We start from the raw sequence: 10,530 nt of genomic DNA on the forward strand, positions 1-10,530 counted from the left end.
ATTTCATTGAGTTGATCTTCAATCTCTGATATCCTTTCTTCCACTTGATTGATTCGACTATTGAAACTTGTATGTGCTTCCTGAAGTTCTTGTGTTGTGTTTTTCAGTTTCATCAGGTCATTTATGTTCTTCTCTAAACTGGTTATTCTAGTTAGCATTTCTTCTAACCTTTTTCAATATTCTTAGTTTCCTTGCATTGGGTTAGAACATGCTCCTTTAGCTTGGAGGAGTTTGTTATTATCCAATTTCTTAAGCCTGCTTCTGTCAAACTCATTCTCTGTCCAGTTTTGTTTCCTTGCTGGCAAGGAGTTGTGATCCTTTGGAGGAGAAGAGGCATTCTGGTTTTTGGAATTTTCAGCTTTTTGCACTGGTTTCTTCCCATCTTCATGAATTTATCTACCTTTGGTCTTTGAAATTAGTAACTTTTGGATGGGGTCTCTGAGTGGACATCCTTTCTGTTAATGTTGAAGCTGTTTGTTTGTTTGTTAGTTTTCCTTCTAATAGACCTCTCTGCTGCAGGTCTGCTGGAGTTTGCTACCAATCCACTCCAGACCCTGCTTGCCTGGGAATCACCAGCAGGGGCTGTAGAACAGCAAAGATTGCTGCCTATTCTTTCCTCTGGTAGCTTTGTTCCAGAAAGGTACCTGCCAGATGCCAGCCGAAGCTCTACTGTATAAGGTGTCTGTTGGCTCCTACTGGGAGATATCTCCCAGTCTTATACACAGGGGTCAGGGAGCCACTTGAGGAGGTAAGTCTGTTCCTTATTAGAGCTCGAATGCTGTGCTGGAAGATCTGTTGCTCTCTTCAGAGCTGCCAGGCAGGGACGTTTAAGTCTGCTGTAGCTGTACCCACAACTGCCCCTTTTCCCAGGTGTTCTGTTCCAGGAAGGTAGGGGAATTATTTATAAGTCCCTGATAGACTGCTGCCTTTTTTCAGAGATGCCCGGCCCAGCAAGAAGGGAGTCTAGTAACAGTCTGCCTGCAGAGGCCTTGCTGAGCTGCCGTGGGCTCTGCCCAGTTTGAACTTGCAGGCAACACTGTTTTCACTCTGAGGTTGAAATTGCCTACTCGAGCATCAGCAATGGCAGGTGCCCCTCCCCCCACCAAGCTCCAATGTCCCAGGTTGAGCTCATATTGCTGTGCTGGCTGCAAGAATTTCAAGCCAGTGGATCTAAGCTTGCTGGCCTCTATGGAGGTGGGGCCCACCAAGCCAGATCACTTGACTCCCTGGCTTCAGCCCCCTTTCTGGGGGAGTGAATGGTTCTGTCTTGCTGGTGTTTCAGATGCCTCTGAAGTATGGGGGAAAAAAAAACTGCTGTGGCTTGCTTGGTGTCTTCCCAAATGGCCACCCAGTTTTGTGCTGGAAATCTAGGGCCCTGGTGTTGTAGGCACCAGAGGGAATCGCCTGGTCTGCAGGTTGTGAAGACTGTGGGAAAGGTGCATTATCTGGGCTGGAGTGCAGGGGACAATCCCTAATGTCTTCCCTTGGCTAGGAGAGGGACTTCTCTGGCCCCCTGTGCTTCCAGGCTGAGGCAACACCCCACCCTGCTTTGGCTTGCCCTCCTTGGGCTGCACCCACTGTCCAACCAGTCCCAATGAGATGAACCAGGTACCTCAGTTGGAAATGCAGAGATCACCCACCTTCTGTGTCAATCTTGTTGGGAGCTGTGCACCAGAGCTGTTCCTATTTGGCCGTCTTGCCAGCGATCTCCCAGTCTGTCAACATTTCTAATCTGTAACTCTCTTCCAAATTTCCTCTTCTTTTTATTACTATATATTAATTTTGCTCTGTAGCACTAGGAACTTAAGCAGATAAATATAATAGCTTGTCATTTATTTCTGATCATTGCATTAGATCAAAATAATTGTCAGAGACATAGAAGACCTTTATAAAAATAAACATGTAGGGTTAATACTAATATTTATTTGGGTTTTTTAGTTATGGCAATGAATCTTGTTCCCTGGATTTCATAGATGCTCTTCCAAATCTTTGCATTAGGAGTCAGGTTGGAGATCTTCCTAGTTCTCATGTTCCAGGGGGTCCTGGATCCCCAGCTACCCAGCCCCCACTCATTTTTGTGTACATTTGACCCTTCAACAGCATGGTTTGAACTGTCCAGGTCCACTGATACACAGATTTTTTTCAACCAGACAAAGATAGAAAATACAACATTGAGGAGGTGAAAACCACGTGTACAGAGGGCAGATATTTGTGTCCACGAGTTCCATAGGGCTGACTGCAGGACTGGACTATGCATGGATTCAGGATCTGAGAGTGTTCCTGGAACCAGTTTCCTGTGTGTATCAAGAGGCAGTTGTGTTTGGAAACAGCTTATTGTGCCCCGTGTTCTGAGAGAGTTGCCATTTTATAGCCATTAATGACAACCCAAAGTTTTGTGGTACTAGATCCGATATGTTTTTCCCCTAGATCTCTGCAAACACCCAGTCATGAAAGAAAACTTTTCAGTCTCAAGACCACAAATAGGATGATGGAGTAGAGGTGTGTACTGAAAATTCGTCATTCTGTTGGTTTTTATAACATAGTCCCAACCAAGACTTTCTCATTTAACACCTCTCCTAGGGAAGCACTAATAAGGGAAGCATTAGGATGAATGATATGAATACTGAAGCTGAGTCCAAAATAGCAATCGTTAGTTGTTTGGGTTTTTTGTTTTTTATTTTATTTTGTTTTGGCAAAATTTTGCTCTGTTGCCCAGGCTGGAGTGCAGTGGAAGTGCAGTGGTGGGATCTCAGCTCACCACAATGTCCACCTCCCAGGTTCAATTTATTCTCCTGCCTCAGCCTCCCAAGTAGCTGGGACTAAAGACATGCACCACCATGCCTGGCTAATTTTTGTATTGTAGTAGAGACAGGGTTTCCCCGTGTTGGCCAGGCTGGTCTCAAACTCCTGACCTCCTGATCTACCCACCTCAGCCTCCCAAAGTGCTGGGATTACAGGAGTGAGCCACCGTGCCTGGTGTAGTTGTTTAGTTTTTTCTTTTCTTTTGAGATGGAGCCTCCCAGGCTTGAGTGTACTGGCACAATCTTGGTTCACTGCAACCTCTGCTCCTGGGCTCCAGTGATTCTCCTGCCTTAGCCTCCCAAGTCACTGAGACCACAGGCACGCGCCACCACACCCAGCTAATTTTTGTGTATTTTTAGTAGAGACAGGGTTTTGCCATGTTGGCCAGCCTGGTCTCAAATTCCCGACATCGGGTGATCCACCCGCCTCAGCCTTCTCAAAGTGCTGGGATTACAGGTGTGAGCCACCATGCCCAGTTGTAATCATTATTTTTTAACTTTGGAAAAAAACTGATTTCTAGTAAAGATCTGAGTAATTAGAATATATATGTTGGCAAATTTCAAATTTAATCAATTTTTAAAGTAACCTTGGAGTTGAGTTGATTTTTAGCAACATTTTCTGTTACCGATTTGTTAGCATGGAAAGCATAAATGAGGAAAGCTAAAATAGCCTGTAATGCTGTTACCTAGAAAACATTAAAATGCAGTGTATTAAAAAAGCCAACAGCACAGAAGGTGGCATTTTCACCCATCCCCACTCCACGGCTTCCTCTCTGCAAAGGAGGCCAGCTTAAGCAATCTATGTGTGTCCTTCCAGAAAAAAATTTAAATCCACAACAACTTTATATATTATATTTAACAATAATATACATTTAATACATGCACACATGCATATACCAGTTCTTGGAGTTTTGAAACATGTTTTTCTCAGCAGGAAGTGCCTTGCTAAACCAAAGGAACCCACTGAAAAGGCAGGATAAAAGAGTAGATGTAGATATTTGACCAAAACAGAGTTTTGAGGACTGTGTTTTAATAAGTACTTTTATGTAACTATGAATCCAGTTTCCTTTGAAACTCAACCATTTACAGAAATCTGACTTGGCAAAATGTGCTTCATTTTTTAAATGTTTTCTCCAAATTTACATTTTTCCAAGTTCTTCAAATGTTCTCCATTATTTTATAATACACATCTCAGTTCTTAAGAGGTAGAGGATTCACAAGCTTGGTTTGGGGATACGTTTTTCCTCAGAACTTGATGACTTACATGTATTCATTTAAGCATTCAGTTATAAACAATCATGGTACTAGGTACTTTGATGAGAGGGTGGAATGGTTTCCCATTCTTGAGATAGGGGTCAGGGTGGGGCATATCAGAAAAATGAATCAAAACATTTTCTGGCTCACCTTACAAAGGAAGAAAATGCTGGCCGGGAATGGTGGCTCACACCTGTAATCCAAGCACTTCGAGAGGCCAAGGAGGGTGGATCACTTAAGGCCAGGAGTTTGAAATAAGCCTGGCTAACATGGTGAAACCCCATCTCTACTAAAACCACAAAAATTAGCCAGGTGTGGTGGCATGCGCCTGTAGTCCCAGCTATCTGGGAGGCTGAGGCAGGAGAATCCCTTGAACCCAGGAGGTGGAAGTTGCAGTGAGCCGAGATTGTGCCATGGAGCCTGGGTGACAGGGTGAGACTCCATCTCAAAAAAAAAAAAAAAAAAAAAAAAGGAAATTCTAATACATGCTACAGTATGGATGAACCTTGCAGATAGTATTGCTAAGTGAAATAAGCCAGTCACAAAAGCAAAATACTCTATGATTCTACTTATATGAGGTACCTAGAGTAGCCAAATTCATAGAGACAGAAAGGATGGTGGTTGCCAGGAGCTCAGAGGAAGGAATAGGTAATTATGGTTATTGGGCACAGAGTTTTCATTTTATAAGCTGAAGAGTTCTGGCAGTGGATGGTGGTGATAGTTGTGCTGCAGTGTGAATTATCTAATGCCATTGAACTGTACCCTTAAAATGGAATAGTGGCAAATTTTATGTTTAACACAATAAAAACAATAGTTTTGTGACTCAAGTTCTTCTCTTATCTGCATGCTTCACCCCAACATTGAGGTCCTGTAGGAAAGAAGTATGGATGTCAGTAGGCAGGGCAAACCCATATCAGGTACACCTGACACTCTGGGCACACTCGAAGGGATGGTGTCAGCCTGCCAGTGTCTTGAAGTCAGGGTCCTCAGGATGCTCCAGCTCCTCTAAAGTATGTGCCTCATGGAATCCTGGTCTCTTCTGGATCATCTGCAGTGACAGGGAACTTACTCTTCCAGCCACCTCCATCTCCATCATCCTGAGTGATGGTGTGACCTTGGCTCACTGCAACCTCTGCCTCCTGTGTTCAAGTGGTGCTGCTGCTTCAGCTTCCCAAGCAGCTAGGATTACAGGCACATGCCACCACACCTGGCTAATTTTTGTATTTTTAGTAGAGACGTGGTTTCACCATGTTGCCCAGGCTGGTCTTGAACTCCTGACCTCAAGTGACCTGCCCCCCTTGGCTTCCCAGAGAAGCCAAGTGCTGGGATTACCGGTGTGCGCCACCACTCCCCAGCCTACTGAAGTGTTTTGTCAGCAGATGTGGGTGTTTTAGAAACATCCTCAAAATACCTAGTGTGTGCCTGCTATTAAACAAATTGTTATGAGAGATTCCAAGATGAAGCAAACCACAGAAACACAATTGCTGCTGGGAGGCTGCAGACCCAGATTTTGGCTGTGACAAGGCCCAGTGCTTGCCATGCTTTGCCCCAGGCTGGTTCTCTTGAAGAATACCTGGGGTTCTGCTGCTCTTCTGCCCAGTGTCATCCATCATGGTTCAGGTTTGAATGGTGGTGACAGAACAGCCCAGTGGAAGGCAGTGCTGCTTACTGGGCAGAACTGGGTCAATAATCTTACTCTGTAATTCTTTTTTATTTTGAATTTTTTTGTTCTTTTTTTTTTCTTTTGAGATGGAGTTTCACTCTTGTTACCCAGGCTGGAGTGCAATGGCACGATCTCGGCTCACCGCAACCTCCGCCTCCTGGGTTCAGGCAATTCTCCTGCCTCAGCCTCCTGTGTAGCTGGGATTATAGGCATGTGCCACCATGCCCAGCTAATTTTTTGTATTTTTAGTAGAGATGGGGTTTCACCATGTTGACCAGATAGTCTTGATCTCTTGACCTTGTGATCCACCCGCCTTGGCCTCCCAAAGTGCTGGGTTTTTTTGTTCTCTAAGTTCTAGGGTACATGTGCATAACGTGCAGGTTTGTTACATAGCTCTACATGTGCCATGTTGGTTTGCTACATCCATCACACTGTCATCTACATTAGGTAGTCTTACTAATGCTATCCCTACCCCAGCTCCCACCCTCTGCTATCCCTCTCCTAGCTCCCCACCCTGACAGGCCCCAGTGTGTGATGTTCCCCTCCCTGTGTCCATTTGTTCTCATTGCTCAACACCCACTTATGAGTGAGAACATGTGGTATTTGGTTTTCTGTTTTTGTGTTAGTTTGCTGAGAATGATGGTTTTCAGCTTTATCCATGTGCCTGCAAAGGACATGAACTCATTCCTTTTTATGGCTACATAGTATTTCATGGTGTATTTGTGCCACATTTTCCTTATCCAGTCTATTGTTGATGGGCATTTGGGTTGGTTCCAAGTCTTTTGTATTGTGAACAGTGCTGCAGTAAACATACATGTGCACGTGTCTTTATAATTGAAAGATTTATAATCCTTTGGGTATATACCTATTAATGAGATTGCTGGGTCAAATGACATTTCTATTTCTACATCCTTGAGGAATTGCTACACTCTCTTCCACAATGGTTGAACTAGTTTACACTTCCACCAATAGTGTAAAAGCAGTCCTATTTCTCCACATCCTCTCCAGCATCTTTTGTCTCTTGATTTTTTAATGATCACCATTCTAACTGGCGTGAGATGATATCTCAACAAGGTTTTGATTTGCATTTCTCTAATGACCCGTGATGATGAGCTTTTTTTTAATATGTTTGTTGGCTGCATAAATGTCTTCTTTAGAAAACTGTCTGTTCATATCCTTCATCCACTTTTTGATGGGTTGTTTTCTTTTTACTTGTAAATTTAAATTCTTTGTAGATTCTGGATATTAGCCCTTTGTCAGATGGGCAGATTGCAAAATTTTTTTCCCATTCTGTTGGTTGCTGGTTCATTCTAATGATAGTTTCTTTTGCTGTGCAGAAGCTCTTCAGTTTACTTAGATCCTATTTGTCTATTTTGGCTTTTGTTTCCATTACTTTTGGTGTTTAGTCATAAAGTCCTTGCCAATGCCTATGTCCTGAATGGTATTGCCTAGGTTTTCTTCTAGAGTTTTTATGGTGTTAGGTCTTATGTTTAAATCTTTAATCCATCTGGAGTTAATTTTTGTATGAGGTGTAAGGAAGGGATCCAGTTTCAGCTTTCTGCTTTCTGCTTATGGCTAGTTTTCCGAACCCCATTTATTAAATAGGGAATCCTTTTCCCATTGCTTGTTTTTGTCGGGTTTTTCGAAGATCAGATAGTTGTAGATGTGTGCCATTATTCTGAAGCCTCTGCTTTGTTCCATTGGTCTATATCTCTGTTTTGGTACCAGTACCATGCTGTTTTGATTACTGTAGCCTTGTTGTATAGTTTAAAGTCAGGTAGCATGATGCTTCCAGCTTTTTGTTTGTTTGTTTAAGATTGTGTTGGCTATATGGGTTTCTGTTGGTTCTGTATGAAATTTAAGGTGGCTTTTTCCAATTCTGTGAAGAAAGTCAATGGTAACTTGATGGGGATAGCATTGAATCTATAAATTACTTTGAGCAGTATGGTCATTTTCATGATATTGATTATTCCTAAACATGAGCATCAAATATTTTTCCATTTGTTTCTGTTCTCTCTTATTTCCTTTAGCAGTGGTTTGTCTTTCTTCTTGAAGAGGTCCTTCATGCCCCTTGTAAGTTGTATTCTTCAGTATTTTATTCTCTTTGTAGCAATTGTGAGTGGGAGCTCACTCATGATTCGGCTCTTTGTCTGTTATTGGTGTATAGGAATGCTTGTGATTTTTGCACATTGCTTTTTTATCCTGAGACTTTGCTGAAGTTGCTTATCAGCATAATGAGATTTTGGGCTGAGATGATGAGTTCTTCTAAATATACAATCATGTCATCTGCAAAAAGAGACAATTTGACTTACTCTTTTCCTAAGTCAATACTTTCATTTCTTTCTCTTGCCTGATTACCCTGACCAGAACTTCCAATATTATGTTGAATAGATGTGGTGAGAGAGGGCATCTTTGTCTTGTGCAGGTTTTCATAGGGAATGCTTCCGGTTTTTACCCATTCAGTATATTGACTGTGGGTGTCTCATAAATAGCTCTTTTTATTTTGAGAGATGTTCCATCAATTCCTAGTTTGTTAAGAGTTTTTAGCATAAAGGCTGTTGAATGTTGTCGAAGGCTTTCTCTGCATCTATTGAGATAATCATGTGGTTTTTGTCTTTGGTTCTGTTTATGTGATGGATTATGTTTATTGATTTGTGTATGTTGAAACAGCCTTGCATCCCAGGGATGAAGCCAACTTGATCATGATGGATAAGCTTTTTGATGTTCTGTTCGATTCAGTTTGCCAGTATTTTATTGAGGATTTTCTCATTGATGTTCATCAGGGATATTGGCCTGAAATTTTCTTTTTTAGTTATTTTGCTGCCAGGTTTTGGTATCAGGATGATGCTGTCCTAATAAATGAGTCAGGGAGGATTCCCTCTTTTTGTATTGTTTGGAATAGTTTCAGAAGGAATAGTACCAGCTCCTCTTTGTACTCTAGTAGAATTTGGCTGTGAACCCGGCTGGTCCTAGACATTTTTGGTTGGTAGGCTATTAATTGCTGCCTCAATTTCAGATCTTGTTATTGGTCTATTCTGGGATTTGACTTCTTCCTGGTTTAGTCTTGGGAGGGTGTAAGTGTACAGGAATTTATCTGTTTTTTCTAGATGTTCTGGCTTATCTGCACAAAGGTGTTTATAGTGTTCTCTGATGGTAGTTTCTATTTCTGTGGGATTGGTGGTGATATCTCCTTTAACATTTTTTATTGCATCTATTTGATTCTTCTCTCTTTTCTTTATTAGTCGGGCTAGTGGTCTATGTGTTTTGTTGATATTTTCAAAAAACAGCTCCTGGATTCACTGATTTTTTTGAAGAGGTTTTCATGTATCTATGTCCTTCAGTTCTGCTCTGATCTTAGTTCTTTCTTGTCTTCTGCTAGCTTTTGAATTTGTTTGCTCTTGCTCCTCTAGTTCTTTTCATTGTGATGTTAGGGTGTTGATTTTTAGGTCTTTCCTCATTTCTCTTGTGGACATTTAGTGCTCTAAATTTCCCTCTATACTCTGATTTAAATGTGTCCCAGAGATTCTGGTATGTTGTGTCTTCATTCTCATTGGTTTCAAAGAATATCTTTATTTCTGTCTTCATTTCATTATGTATTCAGTAGTCATTCAGGAGAAGGTTGTTCAGTTTCCATGTCATTGTGTGGTTTTGAGTGCATCTCTTAATCCTGAGTTCTAATTTGATTGCACTGTGGTCTGAGAGACTGTTTGTTATGATTTCCATTCTTTTGCATATGCTGAGGAGTGTTTCACTTCCAATTATATGATCAATTTTAGAGTAAGTGTGATGCGATGCTGAGAAGAATGTATATTCTGTGGACTTGGGGTGGAGAGTTCTGTAAATGTCTATTAGGTCTGCTTGGTCCAGAGCTGAGTTCAAGTCCTAGATATCCTTGTTAATTTTCTGTGTCATTGATGTGTCTAATATTGACAGTGGGGTGTTAAAATCTTCCACTATTATTATGTGGGAGTCTAAGTCTCTTTGTAGGTCTTGAAGAACTTGCTTTATGAATGTCACTTCTCCTGTATTGGGTGCATATATATATTATATATAATATATTTTATTGCATTTTACATTTTGGGGTACATGTGAAGAACATGCAAGATTGTTGCATAAGTACATAAATGGCAATGTGGTTTGCTGCCTTCCTCCCCATCACCTATATCTGGCATTTCTCCCCATGTTATCCCTCCCCAACTCCCCACCCCTTACTGTCCCTCCCCTAGTTCCCCCCCACAGACCCCAGTGTGTGATGCTCCCCTCCCTCTGTTCATGTGTTCTCATTGTTCAACATCTGTCTATGAGTGAGAACATGCGGTGTTTGATTTTTTGTTCTTGTGTCAGTTTGCTGAGAATGATGGTTTCCAGGTTCATCCATGTCCCTACAAAGGACATGAACTCATCGTTTTTTATGGCTGTGTGTATTCCATGGTGTATATGTGCCACATTTTCCTTGTCCAGTCTATCATTGATGGGCATTTGGGTTAGTTCCAAGTCTTTGTTATTGTAAACAGTGCTGCAATGAACATTGCTGTGAATGCGTCCTTATAACAGAATGATTTATAATCCTTTGGATATATACCCAGTAATGGGATTGGTGGGTCAAATGGAATTTCTGTTTCTAGGTCCTTGAGGACTTGCCACACTATCTTCCACAATGGTAGAACTAATTTACAATCCTACCAACAGTGTAAAAGTGTTCCTATTTCTCCACATCCTCTCTAGCATCTGTTGTTTCCAGATTTTTTAATGATCACCATTCTAACTGGCGTGAGATGGTATCTCAATGAAGTTTTGATTTGCATTTCTCTA

This window comes from Callithrix jacchus, chromosome 4, assembly GCF_049354715.1.
Source record: "Callithrix jacchus isolate 240 chromosome 4, calJac240_pri, whole genome shotgun sequence".
Lineage (NCBI taxonomy): Eukaryota > Metazoa > Chordata > Mammalia > Primates > Cebidae > Callithrix > Callithrix jacchus.